This window comes from Dermochelys coriacea, chromosome 3 (assembly GCF_009764565.3).
Source record: "Dermochelys coriacea isolate rDerCor1 chromosome 3, rDerCor1.pri.v4, whole genome shotgun sequence".
Taxonomy (NCBI): Eukaryota; Metazoa; Chordata; order Testudines; family Dermochelyidae; genus Dermochelys; species Dermochelys coriacea.
In genome coordinates, this window is record NC_050070.1 from 5,071,631 (window position 1) to 5,096,475 (window position 24,845).

Sequence of the window (24,845 nt, forward strand, 5' to 3'; positions counted from 1 at the left end):
GCCAGAGCTCTGGGGACACCCAGAGCATGGGGCTGCCTCCTTGACCATCTTGGCTAATAGCCATAGATGGACCTATCTTCTATGGACGTATCTACTTCTTTTTTGGACCCTATTATAGTTTTGGCCTTCACAACATCCCCTGGCAAGGAGTTCCACAGGTTGTCTGTGCATTGTGTGAAGAAATACTTCCTTTTGTTTGTTTTAAACCTGATGCCTGTCATTTGACCTTAGAAGAGAAGGCCCGTCAGATACCACAAGGCCTTGTGGGAGTGGTTAGATAACCACACAGGTCTAGTGTACCCCAGAGTTCTGCAAGAAGGGAACTGGGGGAGCTTTGGCAATTTGGTTGCTGTGCAGCACCTAAGCAGCTGGACCCCATTTATGTATAGGAATTATTTTAAAATAATGTAAATCTTGAATATTAATGCTCGATGCTTAATTATGGACACTCCCAAGGCCACATATGGATAGAGGAGGCTGTTGACTTCATTATAATCAAGGTAAACAATCAGATCTGGTATATAGCCATACTAGAGCCATAAGGAAGGGTATAAAATACTACACCCAGTTCCCAGGTTCATCAGGTCCCTGAGCCAGTGTAAACTGAATCAGGACCTTTCTTCTGATGGGCACCACTTACTTTCCCTTCTATCATTGTTTCCAACGCTCTCCACAAGTTGTAAGTATGAGAAATGCAGGGATCCACTTTACTGTACTTGTCTAAGTGTTAAGCTTATTGATCCTTTTGTAGGATTTCAGTTAGCGTTGTTAGTAATAAATAATGTTTCTCTGTTTGTTTCAGCACATTCCCTGTTCTCAGTTAAGTAGGCCTCTCGAAAAAGAAGCTGTTAGCTGACAGTGCATGTTGCACGCCAATTCATAATCTTATAAGTGTAATAATTGTTCAGGTTACAGGCCGCTAGTTGCCCCTCCATCGGGCTGTGCCGGCCTGGGGGCAGGGCCACACACCGTCATGGGGAAGATAAGAATGAGTCCCACGGGGATGCAGGGTATGATAGCCCCTCCCCATCAGGGAGCCCCATTAGGTGACCCCCCCTCCCATCCACATGGGTAATGACTCCTCCAGGACACCAGGGTTCCCCACACTGCCCCCCCCATCCACAAGGCCACAGTCAGCACCCAGGACACCGGGGTCCCCCACACACAGCACCCCTCCATTCACAGGTCAGTGAGCCCCCCAAGACACTGAGATCCCCTCTACACAGCCCTCTCCATTCCCAAGGGCATCAGCTACCCCCTGGCCCCCAGGATCCACACACAGCACTCCCCTATCCATAAAGACAGGGACTCCCCCAGGACACCAAGGTCCCCACACACAGCACCCATCCATCCACAGGGCCACAACGCCACCCCAGGACACCAGATAAAACAGCACAGAGCCCCAACCACAGGGGCAGGGACTCCCCTTAGGACACTGGGATCCCCACACAGCACCCCATCCACAGGGACAGAGATCCCCCCCACACACACACCGGATACCTCTTTGGGTCTGCATCTAGAGGGCAACAGCACACATACACACCCCCAGTTCCACACTCCATTCCATGCCGAACAGCTGTTTCAGTAATCTAGAGCCTACTACTGGACTCTTAAGGATCAAGGACCAGGGCAGCCAGGAGACCTGGGCTCTATTCCAATCTCTGTCCTGTTTCTCTTGGGCAAGTCCTGCCCTCTCCCTTTGCTTCATCTTCTTCGGCTGCAAAGCTGGGATTATGTTGTTCCCCTGCATTTGTGAACTGCTTCAAGGTCTCTGGAAGAAACACCCTGTGTCAGCCCTAAGTCCTACATTACTGCTGGCTGGAATCCAGAATTCCCATGTCTTGGGAAATTCGGAAAGTAAACATGAAATTCATTGGCATGAAAGCGCGCAATTGTGAAACTTCCCATCAAATGGGAGAAGTGGGGAGTGGGCGGGTGGGTGCAAAATGTTCACTTCGAAAAATGCCATTGTGACCTCTTCTAAATGAAATTGACAAGGCTCCCCGAGCTGCCCAGATCGCTGGCCGCCTGCCAGGTGGGCGACCCAGAAGCCTGGCAGCCCTGAGAGCGTCAGCAGAAGCAGGAGGGCCAGAAGTCCTGGGAGCCCTGGCTTCAGGCTCTGCAGTCAATGGCAAGGCAGATGAGCTGGGAAGATATCAGGCTGGTTTCCCTTGGAAAAGTCTTCCATTAGAAAACTTCCATTTATTATTGTGCATCAGGGGAGTTAGCGAAGATGGGGACCTGTTAGATCGATGCAGCCCAGAGTACCACCCTCCAACAATATGACTGATCTTAGACTAAGGGAGCTCTTTGCTAGCCTAGTAAGGGCTCTGCGCCAAGGGGCCAGATTCCCAGCTGGAGTAAATTGACATAGCTCCACTGAAATCAATGCAGCCAAGGTGATTTACACCAGCTGAGGATCTAGCCCATAGTGAATTGAAGCTAATACCTGCTGAGCTATTGGAGTGTGTAGAAAGCACTGAGGTCACGCGGTACTAGTGACCATAATATAATTAAATTTAACATCCCTGTAGCGGGGAAAACACCACAGCAGCCCAACACTGTAGCATTTAATTTCAGAAAGGGGAACTACACAAAAATGAGGAGGTTAGTTAAAATGAAATTAAAAGGTACAGTGCCAAAAGTGAAATCCCTGGAAGCTGCATGGAAACTTTTTAAAGACACCATAATAGAGGCTCTACTAAAATGGAAAAATCATGGAGCAGGTCCTCAAGGAATCAATTCTGAAGCTCTTAGAGGAAAGGAAAGTGATCAGGAAGAGTCAGCATGGATTCACCAAGGGCAAGTCATGGCTGGCTAATCTAATTGCCTTCTATGACGAGATAACTGGCTCTGTGGATGAGGGGAAAGCAGTGGACCTGTTGTTCCTTGACTTTAGCAAAGCTTTAGACACGATCTCTCACAGTATTCTTGCCAGCAAGTTAAAGAAGTATGGGCTGGATGAATGGACTATAAGGTGGATAGAAAGTTGGCTAGATTGTCAGGCTCAATGGGTAGTGATCAATGGCTCCATGTCTAGTTGGCAGCCGGTATCAAGTGGAGTGCCCCAAGGGTCGGTCCTGGGGCCGGTTTTGTTCAATATCTTCATTAATGATCTGGAGGATGGTGTGGATTGCACCCTCAGCAAGTTTGCAGATGACACTAAACTGGGAGGAGAGGTAGATATGCTGGAGGGTAAGGATAGGATATAGAGGGACCTAGACAAATTAGAGCATTGGGCCAAAAGAAATCTGATGAGGTTCAGCAAGGACAAGTGCAGAGTCCTGCACTTAGGATGGAAGAATCCCATGCACCGCTACAGACTAGGGACCGAATGGCTCGGCAGCAGTTCTGCAGGTGTTACTAGGTGTTACAGTGGATGAGAAGATGGATATGAGTGAACAGTGTGCTGTTGTTGCCAAGAAGGCCAATGGCATTTTGGGATGTATAAATAGGGGCATTGCCAGCAGATCGAGGGATGTGATCATTCCCCTCTATTCGACATTGGTGAGGCCTCATCTGGAGTACTGTGTCCAGTTGTGGACCCCACACTACAAGAAGGATGTGGAAAAATTGGAAAATGTCCAGTGGAGGGTAACAAAAATGATTAGGGGACTGGAACACATGACTTATGAGGAGAGGCTGAGGGAACTGGGATTGTTTAGTCTGCGGAAGAGAAGAATGAGGGGGGATTTGATAGCTGCTTTCAACTACCTGAAAGGGGATGGTTCTAGACTGTTCTCAGTGGTAGCAGATGACAGAAAGAGGAGTAATGTTCTCAAGTTGCAGTGGGGGAGGTTTAGGTTGGATATTAGAAAAACTTTTTCACTGGGTGGGTGGTGAAACACTGGAATGGGTTACCTAGGGAGGTGGTGGAATCTCCTTCCTTAGAAGTTTTGAAGGTCAGGCTTGACAAAGCCCTGGCTGGGATGATTTAGTTGGGGATTGGTCCTGCTTTGAGCAGGGGGTTGGACTAGATGACCTCCTGAGGTCCCTTCCAACCCTGATATTCTATGAGTGCTGGGGTATGTGAGGTTTAAGTAAAGACCTGGCTAACATGGTAATAGGGAGTGAGGCATGGCAAACACTTTCTTCGTTTGATAGATCAGTTGCCATCCTGCCATAAAGTTCCCTTCTGCTTGTAAAGGAGAGAGAAGCGTTGCAGTTGCATAAGGAATATGACTGTCTGAAGGATCCCCTTTGTGTAAAGAAGTGTTATCTCCCCTTCGTCCCTTCCACTCCCAGCTACGTAAACAAGCTTGGGGTCGGGTGTGGCTGCTTCCTCCCTCCCCTGTGAACTGCTGATTATGGGAATTTGTAGTTACAATTACTGCAAAGAAATGTATCTTCAAGGTAAAAATGTCTGTAGAATATGCTTAATGCTGTAAACAGGGTGGGTATAATTACATTCAGGATATAGCTATCAATATTCATTATATGGGCATTCATATTATCAAGTAAGGGTTTTGGGGTGTTGTAGTAAATGTGGGTATTTACATATTAACTTAGATAAAAGAATGTGAGGTAATTAACTCAGTGCTTACTCAACAATTGGGTCGAGGGGAACAAGTACCACAATAAAGAATCCACCTCTGGGTCCTCCTGCTCCTTCTTTCCATCTCTAACAAGTTCAGCAGCTAAACCATTCACTGTAAAAAGCCCAACCAGCTTCAATTTGGGAGAAGGGTCCCCACAGCTCTGCCCTCATAGGGTCACAGAGCTTAATGCCAAAAGGGACCATCCAATCCTCTCGACTGACCTCCTGGATAACACAGGCCATTACATTTCAGCCAGCTACCCTGGTGTTGAGCCCAACAACTTGTGTTTGGCTAAAACATCTCTTCCAGAAAGGTTTCAGAGTAGCAGCCGTGTTAGTCTGTATTCGCAAAAAGAAAAGGAGTACTTGTGGCACCTTAGAGACTAACAAATTTATTTGAGCATAAGCTTTCGTGAGTTACAGCTCACTTCATCGGATGCATTTGGTGGAAAAAGCAGAGGAGAGATTTATATACACACACACACACACAGAGAACATGAAACAATGGGTTTTATCATACACAATATGTAAGGAGAGTGATCACTTAAGGTGAGCTATTACCAGCAGGAGAGCGGGGGGGGAGGGGACTTTTTGTAGTGATAATCAAGGTGGGCCATTTTCAGCCGTTGACAAGAACTTCTGAGGAACAGTGGGGGGTGGGGAATAGAAAGAGAGCCCATCTGGAGTTGATGGCACCAAGGGATGGCGAAGACCCCACAGCCAATGGTAGTTTGTTCCCATTGTGAATCACCCTCACTGCTAAATAATAGTGTCTTATTTCTAACTGGAATATTTCTGCCTTCAGCTTCCAGCCATCTGTCCTTGTTCTGCCTTTTGCTGCTAGACTAAGGAGCTGTTTAGGATCCAGTATTTTTCCCCAGGAAGGTTCTTGTATACTATAATCAAGTCCCTCTCTATTTTTTTGAAAAGGGAAGCAGATTTTCTCCACCCCTTGAATCATTTCTGTGGCTCTTTTCCAATATTTCAATGGCCTTTTAAAAATGCTGCACCTAATATTCCAGTAGTGGTTTCAGAAATGCCATACGCAGAGGTTAAAACCACCTACTCACCATTCCCGTTTTATACATTCGAGGACCGCACTAGCCCTCTTTGGCACAGCATCGCACTGGGACCTCAGGTTCAGTTGCTTGTCCCCTACCACCCCTAATCATCTTCTGCACAAGGAGTGCCCATGTGGTGAGGGCAGAAGTCATGCCCCCAGCCACCCTGCTGTATCAATGCCAAGGGCTCAGTCCTCCAGTATGTGTATCCACCCTTTCCCACAGGATATTTTCCAGATGGGGAAGTTGCTTTGGGTGACAGTATTTATTTCTGTGTTGCAGCAAAATGCACCATTCATGCAGAGATCTCGCTGTCGTCTCTGTGTTAGAGGGCAATGGAATAGAAAGAGATGCTGGGACTGCACAAGAGAACTGTCGCTCTGGATGATGCGGCAAAGAGACAACTCTCGTTTCGGTGTGCAGGGAAAGTCGTTTGGACAGGAACCCCTGAGAAGTGCCAAAGGATCTGATGGGGAGCTCTGGCCCCTGTCTGGGACTGGTCTCAGGCAAATCCATCCTAGTTAAGCTGCCTGCCTTCTTCCCATGAGCTCAGATGAATCAAACGGTTCCACTTTTCAAAGCAATGGGCTGGACCCTGGTCTGGGTTACAGTAGTTTAAATTTGGAGTAACCCCACTGATTTCCATGGGGTTAGTCTGAATTTGCACCAGCGTAGCCGAGCTCAGACTTTGACCCCCGGGAGAATGTCTAGGAGGGTTCTGGAAGAGGGGAGTCAGGATTTATTTTCTTTGTGCGGGGGACGAGGCAATTTGCTTCCAAAATGGTTAATATCAGGGCTGGTGGAAACTTGTAATTTCCATTTGGTGGGAAATTCCCATGGTTTGACATTTCCTTTCACCCTGGATCAGAAGGGGAAGTTGAAATTTCCCAAGAAATGAAATTGCTGAAGAATTTCAAAACTACCTTTAGCGAACCATTTTCATGAGGTTGACGCACTTTGTTTGGACATATAATATCACGGTCCAAACAATAATATGGCAACAAAGCATCTCCGCCTCAGCAAAATGAAACGTCACGATTGTTTTTCATCAAAAATTGGGATGAAATGGATACGTTTCCACGAAATCGTTTGATTTTGTGGAGTCGGCTTTTTCCTGATGGAAAATGTTCCATCAGAGTTTTTCAACCAGTTCCATTTAATGTTTTAAGCTCAGCATTTCCTGTGGATGGGCATGATAGGCTCAGTGAAGTGGCTTCGGTGTGTCACAGAAGCACATGTACTTGGATTCCATTCACATCACAGGAAATAGAAAAGGAAGAAGTCTATTAGAATCACGTCCCGTTCAACTCCCCTGAGAAGAGAATTGTTCCTTACAGCATATTTCCCCAGGGTTTTGTGCAATCTGGCTTTCCATGTTGCAAACTTCTACCATTTGGTTGTGGGATTATTGATTCCACAGCCTAGTATCTCTCTTTGAGGGAGTTTTCCTGATATTCAGCCTCTATTTTCCTTTGCTTAATTGCATCCCAAATCATTGGAGCTGTTCTGATTTATACTAGCTGGAGACAGAAACCGTAGAAAAGTCAGATTGGAAGGGACCTTGAGGAGTCATCAAACCCAGCCCACTGCACTGAGGCAGGACCAAGTAAACCCAGACCAGCCCTGACAGCTGTCTGTCCAACCTGGTCTTAAAACCTTCCGAGGATGAAGATTCCACAAGGTCCCTTGGAAGCCTGTTCCAGAGCTTAGCTACACTTAGAGTTAGAAAGTGTTTCCTAATAGCTAACGTAAATCTCCCTTGCTGCAGGTTAAGCCCATTATTTATCATCCTACTTTCAGTGGCTGTGGAGAACAAGTGAACTTTATATTACAACAGAGCTTAACACATGTGAAGACTGTTATCAGATCCTTCCTCAGGCTTCTTTTCTCAAGACTAAACGGACCCAGTTTTTTTAACCTTCCCTATAGGTCAAAAGAAAAGGAGTACTTGTGGCACCTTAGAAACTAACAAATTTATTTGAGCATAAGCTTTCGTGAGCTACAGCTCACTTCATCAGATGCATGAACCTATAGGTCAGGTTTTCTAAACCATTGATCATCTTTGTTGCTCTCCTCTGGCCTCTCCCCAGTATGTCCATCATTCATATAGTGCAGTGCCCAGACTTGGAATCTGTACTCCAGCCGAGGCCTCACCAGTGTCAAGCAGAGCGTGACATTGACATCCTTCGTCTTACATACAACACTCTTGTTAATACACCCCAGAAGGATATTAGCCTTTTTCGCAACTGCATCACATTGTTGACTCTTATTCAATGTGATCCACTATAACCCCCAGACCCTTTGCAGCAGTACAACCCGCTAGCCAGTTACTCCTTGTTTTGTAATTCTGCATTTGACTTTTCCTTCCTAAGTGAACTATTTTGCACTTATCTTTATTGAATTTCATCTTGTTGAATGCAGACCAATTCTCCAATTGGATCTGGCCCATTTGATGGAGCTATGCTGATTTACACCAGCTGAGAATCAGACATGTGGGTGGAAGACATAACAAATAGAAGCATGGATAGCTCCTTGTTCTTTGTTCTCAAATTCGCAAGACATTCACAGGACGTTTTGCCTGAGGGATGGCTGATGATGACTGTAAGATCTCGTCCTTTAGAAACTGATTAAACTGCTGGCTCCATGTTGAATATCTGATGTTTTACAGGCCAGATCCTGCCCCCATTGGCTTGATTTGATTCTCCATTACAAGGGTCAGATGTGGCCTGAAACTTACATAAACTGGGTCAATTTCATACATTAGGCCAAATTCTCTGCGAGTGTAAAGTGGCAGTGCTCCATTGACTTCAAAAGAGCTCCGCTAATTTACACCAGCAAAGAATTTGTTTTATCAACTGCAATTTAAGGTTAGATTCTAATCTCAGGTTTCAGAGTAGCAGCCCTGTTAGTCTGTATTCACAAAAAGAAAAGGAGTACTTGTGGCACCTTAGAGACTAACAAATTTATTAGAGCATAAGCTTTCGTGAGCTACAGCTCACTTCATCGGATGCAAATGCATCCGATGAAGTGAGCTGTAGCTCACGAAAGCTTATGCTCTAATAAATTTGTTAGTCTCTAAGGTGCCACAAGTACTCCTTTTCTTTTTATTCTAATCTCAGTTATCCACTAGTGTCAATCCAGAGTATCTATCCTGATTTCAGTGGGGCTGCTCTGGATTGACACTGGTGTTACTAAAATACAAAAGGGGCCCCTCAGGCTTTGTTATACTTTCTCAATTTCACAGAAAGCAGGCAGGTTCCAGGGTTTACAGCAGTTCCATCAAATTAAAGCAGAGTTGGGAAATAAACAGGGTTTTCTGGGTTATTTTTTTTTAATGCTAGGGTATAAATCTGCTCAAGATGTTTTTGTTACAGCTTCTGTTGCTTTTAAGTGAGTAAGAACAATGTCTGGGATGGCAGAATAGAATTTTCTGTCTTTTGAATAATAAAAGCAAAATCAACAGCAAGAAAGAGATGGAATACAAGGCCTTAGATGTGAGGAAATATTTTATTTTTTACTGTATTTCTTTTTGGTAACTCTTTGTAATGATCATGACTTACATTTATAGAATTTAAATGGCACAGGAACAGCCTCTCTCCAAATAGGTCTTCCGGATGTAACATCATGTGACACCAGCAAAGATTTTATAACGCTGTTTGCTCTTGGTCAGCTACTTTGTACAATAAGCAATAAAAATAAAATTAAAACAATGTAAAAAAGTAGAATATTCGTAATTTATAAACTATATTTTTTTAAAATAACTGCATGTTACAAAGTATTTAAACAAACTACACATACTGTTGAATTATAGGTCTAGGTAGATTCCAACTTCAACACAACAGCAAATAACTACCAAATATAGGGTATCATTCTTCCAACCATAAAATATATTTAGATATACTTGGGGAAGCAGATATGCTGACAATATTTTCCATTTACTGTACCTTCTAAGCGTCTATCTGTACACCAGCATTCTTTTATGTAAAATGCACCTTACTGCAGTTAGTCATGGTAATAAAATACATACATTCTTTGGTGTTTCCATTAACTGTTGTATCACAAAGTACTCCTAGGTTGTTCGAAGTCATATGTTCAACAGGCCTCAAGGGAATGAACAGACAGGTTATCATCAAGTGATCCATGCTTTGTCACCCAATCCCAGCTTCTGGCAAACAGAGGCCAGGGACACCGTTCCTGCCCATCCTGGCTAATAGGTCCATCAATGGCTATCTTCCATGAATCTATCTAGCTCCCTTTTGAACCCCGTTATAGTATTGGCCTTCACAACACCCTCTGGCAAGGAGTTCCAGAGGTTGACAGTGCGTTGCATGAAAAACACTTTCTTGTGTTTGTTTTAAACCTGCTACCTATTAATTTCATTTGGTGGCCCCTTGTTCTTGTATTATGAGAAGGAGTAAATTACACTTCCTTATTTACTTTCTCTATATCACTCATGATTTTATAGACCTCTATCATATTCCCCCCTTAGTCGCCTCTTTTCCAAGCTATAAAGTCCCAGACTTATTAATCTCTTCTCATATGGAAGCCATTCCATACCCCTAATCATTTTTGTTGCCCTTTTCTGAACCTTTCCCAATTGCAATATATCTTTTTTGAGATGGGGTGACCACACCCACATGCAGTATTCAAGATCTTGGTGTACCATGGATTTATATAGAGGCAATATGATATTTTCTGTCTTATTATCTATCCCTTTCTTAATGATTCCCAACATTCGGTTCGCTTTTTTGACTGCCGCTGCACATTGAGTGGATGTTTTCAGAGAACTATCCACAATGACTCCAAGATCTCTCTCTTGAGTGGTAACAGCTAATTTAGATCCCATTATTGTATATGTAGAGTTGGGATTATGTTTTCCAATGTGCATTACTTTGCATTTATCAACATCAATGTGAATTGTCTACAATGATTCACACCAACTGAAGATTTACATTGCTATTTGCTATATAGCTATGTTGAGCTATGAGGGGTGTGTGTGTATAAAATATGTGTCTATATGGGTGCATATATGTTTGTGTGTGTGTAAAAATGAACCATTACTCCATCCATTACTAAAATGGACCCACCTCTGGGGAGGAACATATCAGCTGTGAGTATCAGCAACATTATTATTTGTAGTAGGGCAGTGTCCAAAGGCTCCATTCTGAAGCAGGGCCCCACAGCACTAGATGCTGTCCGAGAAGGTAGGAAGACACAGTTGCTGCCTCCAAGAGCTCACAGTCTCAGAAGACAGATGAAGGGTGTGGGAGATGCATACATTAAAATGTCCCATGTGTGCAAGTACATTTTGGTTTTAAAACACGGGTGGGTTTAAAGTGCACCAACTGTTCAGGGCGGGAAGTGGAGAAGACTAAAATATTGGCAGGTCAGGGGAATTTAATAAAAATAAAGTAAATCTCATAAAGGAAGGTTGGTTCTGGGATGGCCAAGCACAGTCCGTGAGAGAGGTCAGCATTATTAATGCCCATTATTGAAAGGGTAAACTGAGGCACAGAAGAATTAAAGCCTACATTTTCTCAAGTGGACTCTGCTTATGAGTGCTTTTGTTTTGCCCAGTCTGGGACACCTGGGTCCTGACTTGCAGAACTGCTGAGCCCCTGCAGCTCCACTTGACTTCCATGAGAATCAGAGGTGCTCAGAATCTCGGAAGCCTGGATCCTAGGTGTCCTGGGCTGCGCACCTCTGAAATTGACCCACCCCAAATTCGCAGCTGCTCCTGAAAATCTTTCCTGGGGTAATATGTCCAAGTTTGATGGCAGAAGAGAACTGGGCTGGTGGGAGGCTATGGAAGGCTTGATGGGTGTCAATTGACAGCGAGATCTCTAGAGATGTCAGAGAGAGAGAGATACCAAGCTCTAGGTTTGCAGGAAGGCAGACAAGACCAGAGTGGACAGATAGACCTGCAGATCATCAGCATAGATATGATAGATGGAGCCAGGTGAGGAGACGAGATCACCGAGAGAGGGGATGTAGCATGTAAGATCATTGGCACTCTAATGACCGCAATGTGCTACTCTCATTAGGTTTTTATATCACACTCATCTGAGCACCTTCCAATAGGCCAGCATTGCCGCATTGCATCCCTATGCTCCTCTGTCTGCATCCACACATTATCTCTCACATCATACTTAGAGTGTAAACTCTTTGAGGCTGTGTTTTGTACAGCACCTAGCGCCATGGAGTCCCAGACTGTAATCGCAGCCCTTAGGTGCTGTTGCAGTACAAATAATTACAACAATATCCTCAGGATTGTTTCTCTGGATTCCTCTGGATTATTTGTGTTCGAATCTCTTCCCTACTCCGAAAGCAAATTAAGTAGGGTCTGATGCACCAGTGCGTGACTCCAGTTTCACACTGGTATAATGCCAGTGAAGCCACTGCTGTGAGGGGAGGTTGTGTATCCTGGTGGACAGAGCACTGGACAGGGGACTAAGGATACCTGGTTCTATTCCTAGGTCGGACCTACTGGGTGACCTGATGCAAATTGCCTCACTACTCTGTGCCTTGGTTTCCCCATCTCCAAATGAGGGGAGGGAGGGTAATGATGCTGACCTCCTTTGTAAAGTACTTTGAGATCTACAAAAGCTGGGTCTTGTTACTGAACCAGGGTAAAACAGGAGTGATGCAGTGGTGGATCAGCCTGCGGTTCTCTGGTCTAGATCATTTATTTCAGATTAAGTTCAAGAGCAAGGAAAGAACAAACCAAAGCTCTGGCTTGGTGGCTCCCTGGGTGAAATTAACTTGTTGGCTCTGTGTCCTCAGTAGAGAGGCTACAGGCTCCATGGGAATGATCCTCTACCCCTCCCCCCCGAGGGGGTCTGCTGGGGGGGGGCAGCTTCTGCTACCTCCTGTGCCATACCTCGTTTAGCTTCCAGCACTGATGAGCTCCTTTCACCTGTGCTACACTCACGTGAAACACTGGCTCTTCCTTACAGCTGTAAGAAACTCCGGTGCGCTAGGAATTGCTGGACCTTCCCTTTGCGGCTTTGACAGGGCAGGGCTCGCCCGCCAGGCCATCCAATTGAAAACAAATTTTTGAACCTGCTTAATTCAATGCTGCCCCGCAGTCTGCCTGAGTTCAGCCCCCAGGCACCAGGGGGTAGAGTAGACTCATGTGATCCATCCCACCTTGGACCGAATAGCCATATACAGTTTTTTCTCATGAGACAGAATGTGAAATTCAACGTGTTAGAGAGAAAGGGGGGGTCATATGGGTGAAATTTAAAGCAAGGGAAGCCACCGTCTGGGGACTCCTAGGCTGCCTCTTTGCTCAGAGAGGTTTGTCCGCCCCGCCCCCCAGTTATTAATGGAATGGAGTAAATCAAACCAGCTGTAAGAAATGGGCTATTGACAGGGTGAAATTCAGCATGTGCAGAAGGATTGAAATGGGATGTAAGAGGCGCAGACACCTTGTGTGATGGGCCAGCCTCAGGGGGTGTCCTTAAACCCTGAACATCTCATCTCTGAATAAACTAACAACTGGCGTTTCTATAGCCCCCTTCACCGTGAAAGTCCCAAGGCATTTTACAAACTGCCTGGACCGGATGACATCTTGAGGTGCCTACATTTCTATGATTCTTTACCCACCGCTGCTGGATCCAGTGTAAACTGCAGGGGGCGCTTTATGCACCCTGCGGTTCTCCATGCTCACAAGTGCTCAGGCGCTTGGCTCTATTGTTACCCGCACACTCTAGGGCACCCCACCTTTACCCTTCTGTGGGCTCAAGGCATAACCCCCATTCTTTCCAAGTTCCCTGGTCTCTGGGTGAAAGGCACCCACCCTTACTCAGGTCCTAGGGCTCACGGCCACCCATACACTGTTCTAGGGCTCAGGGTGTAACCTGGTTAATTTAACTACCCACCCTTACCCAGTTCCTAGATTTGCAGGGTCTTTTACCAGTGAAAGAGCCTTACGCAGTAATATCCTTAACCTCTATTTGCTAACAATTACCAACAGAGAATGTACATGCTAAGCATACAATGCTCACCACTCTCAATAAGGCAGATAAACTCTTCCTGGTGGCCAGTCAGGATCAAGTTGTCTGGGGATTCCAGCTTCTGCACAGTATGATTGGCAGGGTGTTGAGGTCTGGCAGCTCCGATCTTGGCTTATGTCCTGGAGTTAGGTTCCAACGTACTTCCTTTTGGACCCCAGTTTATAGAATGAAACTTGAGTCCTGCTTAACCAATCATTTTAAACTAAAGTACTGCAAAACAGTGGTGGTGGTGGTGGTGTTTTTTACCAATCCTAGCCCATTATGAAACAGGTCTTAAATCAATTAACGTGGTGGGGTCTGGTTGGTTAAAGTCTTGCAACACTAGTTATGCTACAGACAGAACCAATGAAAGAACCAGACAGCAACTATACAGATAAATAGTAGAGAAGTAGGGACCATAAAGGCAAAACGACGGAAGTATAGATTTCATACTCACAGCTGTTGATAAGTCATTCCTTGCCAGACAGAATGCTATCAAAGTTTTCCCTAAACATCTTAAGATCTGTTTCTTTATGGGGTTATGGTAGGTACTATTAGGACAGGAGACTTCTTAACAGCTTGATATTACATTGTTTTGGTGCAATTTAGATGGAATGTGAGGATGTGACTTTCTGCTTCTTAGGTCATGGCTACTGCTATCCTAACGTGGCTGCAGAAAGGGGCCTCAGAGCTTACACTATAAGGCAGAAAACCAAGGAGCAGCAGCATTGCCCTGCTAACACATCTCTGGGTTGTCGGATCTGGGCTGATAATAAGCAGCCCACAAGCTGGGAGTGGGCTGCAGGAATTCAGCTTTCTCCTCTTCCACTAAAGCTCTTGGGTTGGAGCCATGCAGAGTGTAGGTCAGGATTGGACTGGGTGGGTGTGGAATTTGGGTTTGAATGGGATGCCACTTGGGAGGATTTATTGAGAGAGCTGCGAAGGGAAGGCATAGCTGATCTGTGCATGGTGAACATAAGAACAGCCATACTGGGTCAGACCAAAGGTCCATATAGCCCAGTATCCTGTCTTGCAACAGTGGCCAATGCCAGGTGTCCCAGAGGGCATGAACAGAACAGGTCATCATCAAGTGATCCTTTCCCTATCACTCATTCCCAGCTTCTGCCAAACGGAGGTTAGGGACACCATCCCTGCCTCTCCTGGCTAATAGCTATTGATGAACCTATCCTTCATGAACTTATCTAGTTCTTTTTTGAACCCTGTTATGGTCTTGACCTTCACAGCATCCTCTGGCAAACAGTTCCACAGGTTGATTGTGCGTTGTGTGAAGAAATACTTCCTTTTGTTTGTTTTCAACCTGCTGCCTGTTAAATTCATGTGGTGACCCCGAGTTCTTGTGTTATGAGAAGGAGTAAATAACACTTCCTTATTTACTTCTCCACACCAGTCATGATTTTATAGACCTCTATCATATCTCTCCTTAGTTGGCTCTTTCCCAAGCTTGAAGCAGCCTGATGGTTTAACATCCAAGGGATAAGAGGATCAGCTTAGTTTTTTAAAGTAAATTTCATGCTGGTGAAAAGTGGTAGATAGAGAGCCCTGGAGACTGCATCCAATTAATAGGTGCAAGCTGGCAGTGGCTGTGCAAGCTTCTCCTATTGTTGCCCCATTCAAAGTGTCTGACCTGGAGGTCCCACCACTTGAGATGAGTAAGGAGTTCAATCTCCTTATGGTTCTTTGCTTCTCTGCTTGGAGGCAGTCATGAAGATGTTGTTTGCAATACAGACCCTGGTCTGCTAGCTACTGGACTGAGTCCCACTGAACTCATTTCACCTAGCAGCCAGTGAAAAGACACTGTATTGATGCTTTCTGCACCATCTGCTCCATCTGCCGTCAGCTGCAGCTCTCAGGGAGCGAAGAACAGGCATGGTTATAAGTGTTATGGAGCAAAGAAAAGAAACGCTCCGAGCACCCGGAATTCTAGGGCTTTAACTTAACTCCACAATAAGAACCAACTCAGAGCTCCTCAAGACACACAAACTAAACCTCACGTGAAACTTCCCATAGAAATTTGGGTTGAGATTTTCAAACTTGGCTGCCCGCAGCAGGGTACCGGGGAAGTCCTATGGCCTGTGTGATACAGGGGGGCCGACCAGATGATCACACTGGTCCCTTCCAGCCTTGGAATCTATGGCTCCATATTAATTTAGGCACCTAAATAAATGGCTAGATATTCAGAGCTGCTGAGCAGCGGCAGCTCCCACTGTGAGAAGTTAACACCTCTGAAATCAAGTCACTTCATTAGGAGCCTAAACTAACATGGACTGTGATGCCCAACCTAAGTAGGAATATTTTGTCCTTAGTTAAGCTTCTCCTATCCCCTTGGTTTCACCCACTGGTTCCGATCAGGACCAGGTGCCAAAATCTGAGAAGGGCCATCTTCTTGGAGCCTGATCCAATCCCCATTAAGGTCAATGGAAGAACACAAGAGCAGCAGTACTGGGTCAGACCAAAGGTCCATCTAGCCCAGTAACCTGTTTTCCAACAGTGGCCAATGCCAGGTGCCCCAGAGGAAATTAACAGAACAGGTTATCATCAAGTGATCCATCCCCTGTCACCCATTCCCAGCTTCTGGCAAACAGAGGCTAGGGACACCATCACTGCCCGTCCTAGCTAGTAGCCAGTAATGGACCTATCCTCCATGAACTTATCTGGTTCTTTTTTTATTTCTGTTTTAGTCTTGGCCTTCACAACATCCTCTGGCAAAGAGTTCCACAGGTTGGCTGTGCGCTGTGCAAAAAAACCCCTTCCTTTTGTTTGTTTTAAACCTGCTGCCTATTAATTTCATTTGGTGACCCCAAGTTCTTGAGTTATGTGAAGGAGTAAATGTCACTTCCTTATTCACTTTTTCCACCCTAGTCATGATTTTATAGGCCTCTATCATACCAGTCGTCTCTTTTTCCTAGCGGAAAAGTCCCAGTCTTATTAATCTCTCCTCATATGGAAGCTGTTCCATCCCCCTACTCATTTGTGTTGCCCTTTTCTGAACCTTTCCCAATTCTAATATATCTTTTTTGAGATGGGGCGACCACATCTGCACGCAGTATTCAAGATGTGGGCATACTGTGGATTCATACAAGGGCAATATGATATTTTCTGTCTTATTATCTATCCCTTTCTCAATGAGTCCCAACATTCTGTTCGCTTTTTTGACTGCTGCTGCACATGGAGCAGATGTTTTCAGAGAACTATCCAGGATGACTCCAAGATCTCTTTCTTGAGTGGAAACAGCTAATTTAGCCCCCATCATTTTAGCTGTATAGTTGGGATTATGTTTTCCAATGTGCATTACTTTGCATTTATCAACATTGAATTTTATCTGCCATTTTGTTGCCCAGTCACCCAGTTTTGAGAGATCCCTTTGTAGCTCTTCACAGTCTGCCTAGGACTTTTCCAGATCATTTATGAATATGTTGAATAGGACTAGTCCCAGTACAGACCCCTGGGGACACCACGATTTACCTCTCTCCATTCTGAAAACTAACCATTTATTCCTACCCTTGTTTCCTATCTTTTAACCAGTTACCAATCCATGAGAGGATCTTCCCTCTTATCCCATGACAGCTTACTTTGCGTAAGAGCCTTTAGTGAGGGACCTTGTCAAAGGCTTTCTAAAAATCTAAGTACACTATATCCACTGGATCCCCCTTGTCCACATGCTTGTTGACCCCCTCAAAGAATTCTAGTGGATTGGTGAGGCATGATTTCCCTTTAGAAAAAACATGTTGACTATTCCCCAACAAATTATGTTCACCGATGTGTCTGACAATTTTGTTGTTTACTATAGTTTCAACCAGTTTGCCTGGTACTGAAGTCAGGCTTACTGGGCAAACTGTAGTTGCCAGGGTCACCTCTGGAGCCCTTTTTAAAAATTGCCATCACATTAACTATCCTCCAGTTGTCTGGTACAGAAGCTGATTTAAATGATAGGCTATAGACTGCAGTTAGTAGTTCTGCAATTTCACATTTGAGTTCCTCCAGAACTCTTGGGTGAATACCACCTGGTCCTGGTGACTTATTACTGTTTAGTTTATCAATTTGTTCCTAAACTTCCTGTAATGACACCTCAATCTGGGACAGTTCCTCAGATTTGTCACTGAAAAAGAATGGCTCAGGTTTGGGAATCTCCCTCACATCCTCAGCTGTGAAGACAGATGCAGTAAATTCATTTAATTTTTCCATAATGGCCTTATCGTCTTCGAATGCTCCTTTGGCATCTCAATCGTCCAGTGGCCCCACTGGTTTCTTTAGCAGGATTCCTGTTTCTGAAGTACTTAAATTTTTTTTTGCTATTACTTTTTGAGTCTTTGGCTAGCTGTTCTTCAAATTCCTTTTTGGCCTTTCAGTTCAAAAACATCTTCCTCAGGATAACATTGAATGTGTACAAAGCAATGTTTATCGCCATCACAACATATGGCAGTGAGACATGGCAACTTACCAAGAAAGGTAAGCAAAAGCTGGATGCATTTAATCACAAACATCTGAGAAGAATATTGGGAATAACATACAGAGATAGGAAGATGAAAGAAGAAGTCAGAAAAATGAATGGACAAGGCACCTGCTCGCAAATAATCTACAAAAGAAGACCTGGCTGTCTGGGACATGTGCTGAGAATGGAAGAAGAATGCTTACCAAAATACCGCCCTCGAATGGGAACCAGAAAATGCAAGAAGAAAGAGAGGAAGACTTCAAATAATATGGAAACGAACATTAAATAGGAAAATTTGTAGAGAAGGGTAGTTGACAGGCAAGGATGGCAAATGTGGGTAGCCCAATGTGCAGCAAAGCACAGGATGGACTAAGGTCTACGGTAATTATATTTTTACACTTCACTTGCCAGAGTTTATGCTCCTTTCTACTTTCCTCACTAGGATTTAACTTCCACTTTTTAAAGGATGCCTTTTTGCTTCTGACTGCTTCTTTTACTTTGTTGTTTAGCCACGGTGACTCTTTTTTGGTTCTCTTACTATATTTTTCAATTTGGGGTATACATAGAATCATAGAATCTCAGGATTGGAAGGGACTTCAGGAGGTATCTAGTTCAACCCCCTGCTCAAAGCAGGACCAATCCCCAACTAAATCATCCCAGCCAGGGCTTTGTCAAGCCTGATCTTAAAAACCTCAAAGGAAGGAGATTCCACCATCTCCCTAGGTAATGCATTCAGTGCTTCACCACCCTCCTAGTGAAAAAGTTTTTCTAATATCCAACCTAAATCTCCCCCACTGCAACTTGAGACCATTACTCCTCATTCTGTGATCTGCTACCACTGAGAACAGTCTAGAACCATCCCCTTTCAGGTAGTTAAAAGCAGCTATCAAATCCCCCCTCATTCTTCTCTTCTGCAGACTAAACAATCCCAGTTCCCTCAGCCTCTCCTCATAAGTCATGTGTTCCAGTCCCCTAATCATTTTTGTTGCCCTCCGCTGGACATTTTCCAATTTTTCCACATCCTTCTTGTAGTGTGGGGTCCAAAACTGGACACAGTATTCCAGATGAGGCCTCACCAATGTCAAATAGAGGGGAACAATCACGTCCCTCGATCTGCTGGCAATGCCCCTATTTATACATCCCAAAATCCATTGGCCTTCTTGGCAACAACAGCACACTGTTCACTCATATCCAGCTTCTCGTCCACTGTAACACCTAGGTCCTTTTCTGCAGAACTGCTGCCTAGCCATTTGGTCCCTAGTCTGTAGCGGGGCATGGGATTCTTCCATCCTAAGTGCAGGACTCTGCACTTGTCCTTGCTGAACCTCATCAGATTTCTTTTGGCCCAATCCTCTAATTTTTCTAGGTCCCTCTATATCCTATCCCTACCCTCCAGCATATCTACCTCTCCTCCCAGTTTAGTGTCATCTGCAAACTTGCTGAGGGTGCAATCCACGCCATCCTTCAGATCATTAATGAAGATATTGAACAAAACCGGCCTCAGGACTGACCCTTGGGGCACTCCACTTGATATTGGCTGCCAACTAGACATGGAGCCATTGATCACTACCTGTTGAGCCCGACAATCTAGCCACCTTTCTATCCACCTTATCGTCCATTCATCCAGCCCATACAACAGCAAGGAAAGTAACCAACGCCCGGGGGGGAGTGTCAAACAACTACCAACAGTCATTATCCAGCATGGGAGTTATTATTCAATGACTCACCTGCATAAGGCCACACCAGGGGAATTGCTCAACTTTGCCTGGGGACTCAGCAATACCCCTCAGACATGCCTGGACTTGTGTTCTCCAAGCACATGGACTAAGAGTATAAAACATAACACAGAGGCCACATGCTTGGCCTTTGTCCTGCCCCCACCTACACTGCAAGCAGCAAAGACACTCAGAAGACTGAAGACTCCAACAGAGGGGATTGGCCCAGGTTTAAGGGACAAACCTGTATATTAAGGACTGCAATGTCCAGTGGGATGAGAAAAACTGTTTAATGTAGATGTTGCCCAGTCTAATAGGATTGAGAGGTTAGACTGCGTGCTTATATTTCATTTTATTTTGGTAGCTAACTCTGACCTTTTGCCTATCACTTAAAATCTATCTTTTGTAGTCAATACATTTGTTTTACTGTCTATCTTTACCAGTGAGTTTGCCTGAAGTTTTTGGCAAATCTGCTCAGATTTACAAAGGCTGCTGTATGTCCTTTTTCCATTGATGAAGTGGTGAACCAATTAATAAATGTGCATTGCTCATCTTGAGCAGTGCAGGACGGTATATTCCTGAGGTACAGTTCTGGGAGGATTTACCTGGTGCCTTTCTCTGTGTGATTCATGACCGGCTCTGGGAGCATTCATGCAATCTAGCTGGGTGTGGGGGCTCCACATGTGTTATGCTGAGTGATAACAGTGCCTGGAGGGGTATGCTGCTGGTCACTAGCAAAGCATTGTGGGAGACTACCCAGGCTGGAGAGAGTTAAGGGGGCACAGTGATCCCACAGTCCCAGGCTGCTCCCCGGGGGTCCTGTCACAGCTGGGTCAGCCAGAGGTCCATCTAGCCCAGTTTCCTGTCTCTGACAGTGGTCAGTGCCAGATGCTTCAGAGGGAATGAACAGAACAGGGCAGTTATCAAGTGATCCATCCCCTGCTATCCAGTTCCAGCTTCTAGCGGTCAGAGGGTTTAGGGACACCCAGAGCATGAGGTTGCATCCCTGATCATCTTGGCTAATAGCCATTGATGGACATGTGACTGTTGCCCCTCCCCCCTCCGGTATGCCACCTGATGTACTGGGGTCCCACTGAGCCCCCCCATTCCACCAGCCTGGGTTCGCTCACCCTTCCTACTGTGCCAGGCCCCCAAGTCTCCTCTAGCACACACACAGGTAGGGCCACACTCAGCTGCAGAAAGACACTGACACGGAGATCAGCTCTGTGTGGGAAGACTCAGCTCGGGGAATGCCCAACATTCAGGTGCACACCTCCTCTAGAGTGAGAGCCCAAAATTGTATTGTCTTGTGCTGCACAGAGATCTGTATGGCATAAGCTCATGAAAATCATCCCCTCCCTCAATGTGGAGGAAGACATGCACAGCTTTTTGCCCCCCAGTTACGAATTGCACAAACTGGTTTATAGAAAAAAATAAGTTTATTAACTACAAAGGATAGATTTTAAGTGATTATAAGGGATAGCAAACAGATCAAAGTAGATTACTGAGCAAATAAAGCAAACACACAAACTAAGTTTAATACACTAAAGAAACTGGCTACAAGCCTGCATCTGAAGTGGGTTTTTTACCCATGAAAACTTATGCCCGAATAAATCTGTTAATCTTTAAGATGCCACCGGACTCCTCATTGTTTTTGTGGCTACAAGTAGTAATTTCTCACCCTAAATTTTGTTTTAAGCAGGTTGCAGAGATTCTTGAAGACAAACTTCTTTTGCTTGCAACTTAGAATTCCAGATATTCCCTTCACAGGCCAGACCCCTTCTAGTGGGGGTCCAACTCTTCCCCAGTTCAGTCTTAGGTGTTTTTAGCAGTCATCTTGGGCCAGTATTCAGTGAAGAACTGACCCTGATTAACTCACTCCCCAGCCTTAAATAGGATTTACATATGGTGGGAATCCTTTGTTTCCCAGTTTGATCCCTACCCCCTACTAGTGGAAAAATACAAGCAGTCCCAGATGGGGTCCAGCACCAAGTGACTATCACATGGCCATGCAGTGTCAAAGCAGCATCCCAGGAAGTGTCTCAGGAAGGTGGGAGATTAGCATCTTCAAGGACGATTGTTCTCCCTAATGGCCCATCCGGACTAATTGCATTCTGTCTGGTGGGCATTCCCCAGATGTAAACACAGTTGTAATTAGAAAAGGAGTGCTTGTGGCACCTTAGAGACTACCTAATTTATTTGAGCATAAGCTCTCACTTGCTTATGCTCAAATAAATTTGTTAGTCTCGAAGGTGCCACAAGTCCTCCTTTTCTTTTTGTGGCTATAGACTAACACGGCTGCTACTCTGAAACAGTTGTAATTGTTATATAGTCAATATTCCTAACTTCAGATACAGAAATGATACTTGCATACAAATAGGACAATCATAATCAGTACATCATAACCTTTCCAATGATTCCTCATATGACCCATCTTGCATAAAACATACCTTAATTATGCCATATTCATATCATAACAATATCTGTATGAGGAATATGGGGCATAGCATCACAGGACCTATCCTCCATGACCTTATAAATATAAGTATAAATTTATAAATATAAATATAAAGGGAAGGGTAACCACCTTTCTATATGCAGTGCTATAAAATCCCTCCTGGCCAGAGGCAAAGTCCTTTCACCTGTAAAGGGTTAAGAAGCTCAGCTAACCTGGCTGGCACCTGACCCAAAAGACCAGTAAGGGGACAAGATACTTTCAAATCTTGGGCAGGGGGAAGGCTTTTGTTTGTGCTCTTTGTTTATGTGGTTGTTCTCTCTTAGGACTCAGAGAGGCCAGACAGAAATCCATCTTTCTAACCCATCCTAATCCAAGTCTCCAATATTGCAACCAGTAGAGATAAGCCAGGCAAGGTGGATTAGTTTATCTTTTGTTTTATGTGAATTTTCCCTTTATTAAGAGGGAGGTTTGTTCCTGTTTTCTGTAACTTCAAGGTTTCGCCCAGAGGGGGATCCTCTGTGTTTTGAATCTGAATACCCTGTAAAGTATTTTCCATCCTGATTTTACAGAGATGATTTTTACCTTTTTTTTAAATAAAATCCTTCTTTTAAAAACCTGACTGATTTTTCCATTATTCCAAGATCCAGGGGATTGGGTCTTTGATGATTTTGTAACAAATTGGTTAGGATATTATTCTCAAGCCTCCCCAGGAAAGGGGGTGTGTAGGAATTGGGGGGATATTTTGGGGGACAACATCTCCAAGTGGTTTTCCCTGTTCTTTGTTTAAAACACTTGGTGGTGGCAGCATACGGTTTAAGGCCAAGGCCAAGCTTGTACCTTGGGGAAGTTTTTAACCTAAGCTGGTAAGAATAAATTTAGGGGGTCTTTCATGCAGGTCCCCACATCTGTACCCTAGAGTTCAGAGTGGGGAAGGAATCTTGACACCTTATCTAGTTCTTTTTTGAACCGAGTTATGTTTCTGAACTTCACAACATCCCCTGGCAATGAGTTCCACAGGTTGACTGTACATTAGATGAAGTACTTCCTTTTGTTTGTTTTAAGCCTGATGCCTATTAATTTCGCTGGGTGACCCCTACTTCTTGCGTTACGTGAAGGAGTAAATAATATTTCCCTGTTCATTTTCTCTGCACCAATTGTGATTTTTATAGACCTCTATCATATCCCCCTCAGTCTTTTCTTTTCTAAGATGAACAGTCCCAGTCTTTATAATCCCTGTTCCATAACTCTAATCATTTTTGTTGCCCTTCTCTGTACTTTTCCCAGTTCTAATAGACCTTTTTTTGAGGGGAGCAACCACATCTGCACGCAGTATTTAAGGTGTGGATGTACCATGGATTTATATAGAGGCAATATGATATTTTCTGTCTGATTATCTATCCCTTTCCCAACATTCTGTTCGCATTTTGGACTGCTGCTACATATTGAGTGCATGTTTTCAGAGAACTATCCACAATGACTCCAAGATCTCTTTCTTGAATGAGAACAGTTAATTTAGACCCCATCATTTTATGTGTATAGTTGGGATTATTTTTTTTTCAATGTGCATTACTTTGCAATTATCAGCATTGAATTTTCACTGTTCCAGCTCTGATCGGTTACCCAAATCATATGGTGTGGTTTCTGCTCCCTGAATGGACAATCATAACTTTTATAGTTTCCAGCATGCATCGGTGTTCACACAAAAACACATGCTCATGAGTATCATGGGGCATGCCTGCTCTGCATTGCTGGCTGAGAATGCTGCTGCAGGGCACTCCTGGCCTCAGTTTCCTCCTCCCCAGGGCTTTCTGTCTTTTCCAGGGTTCACATGGCCCAGCCCTCCAGCTGAGTGATTGTGTTCAACCCCCTGTCAGGGTAACAAGACCAAACAAAAGTCCCACATCAACAAAAGGTCCTTCTAGCCTTCAGGGCTTCTCTTCAGCTTGATCTCTGTGCCTTATTCCCAGTCCCTTCTGGTTACTGTTCAGTCTCTCTCTGGCTCGGGCATAGAGCCCTGCCTCCCTGCTTCCTTACTTGGCGCTCCCTCACAGTCTCCTGCAGTCCCTTGCTCATGGCCTCCACTTGGTCTCAGGGGGGTCTTCCCTTAGACTGGAGTTCTCAGCCCTTTGAATGAAATCATTCAACTAATCAGGACCAGCTGGGGGGGGGCACGGGGGGGGGGGCTAATCCGGCACAGCTGTGCCTGAGTCCAGCTGTCCTTAAAGGGCCAGCCAGCCTGTGACAACATGCAAACCTAAGTCTTTGTGCAAATACTGGTTCCCCTCTGGACACCGGGAATGTCATGAACCAGGTGAAATTTACCCTGTGCAGAGGCCCCATGGGCTTGCGCTGGCCCCTCAGCACAAGGGTGAATTTCACCTACAGTCAGTAAAATGGGGCTGCAAAGCTCACTGAATAGACTCAACTGGCTTTATTCACACTCTCATCAGCAGATCCTGCTTTGCAGTATTCACCCAGCTCTTTACTAACCCCACATTGAAAACCGGGCTGGGAGAGGTAGAGTAGAAAGAGAAAAGTATCCACAGTTCAACACCAATGAATCCTCTTCTCCTTTTCTTTTGATTTCTTCTATCCATTCCCTTTTCCCCCTTTGCGTTCCTCTCACC

General features: G+C 44.8%; 1 protein-coding gene across 1 annotated transcript in view; it reads right to left on the bottom strand.

The window, feature by feature from the left end:
* The window catches only part of EPHX2 (epoxide hydrolase 2), a 140,519-nt gene extending 116,227 nt beyond the window's left edge, over positions 1-24,292 (bottom strand). The window contains exon 1 of the mRNA XM_043510023.1: positions 24,253-24,292. The gene's annotated coding sequence lies outside the window, so the exon portion shown is untranslated. The remainder of the gene's footprint in view (positions 1-24,252) is intronic.
* Positions 24,293-24,845: the final 553 nt, after the last annotated feature.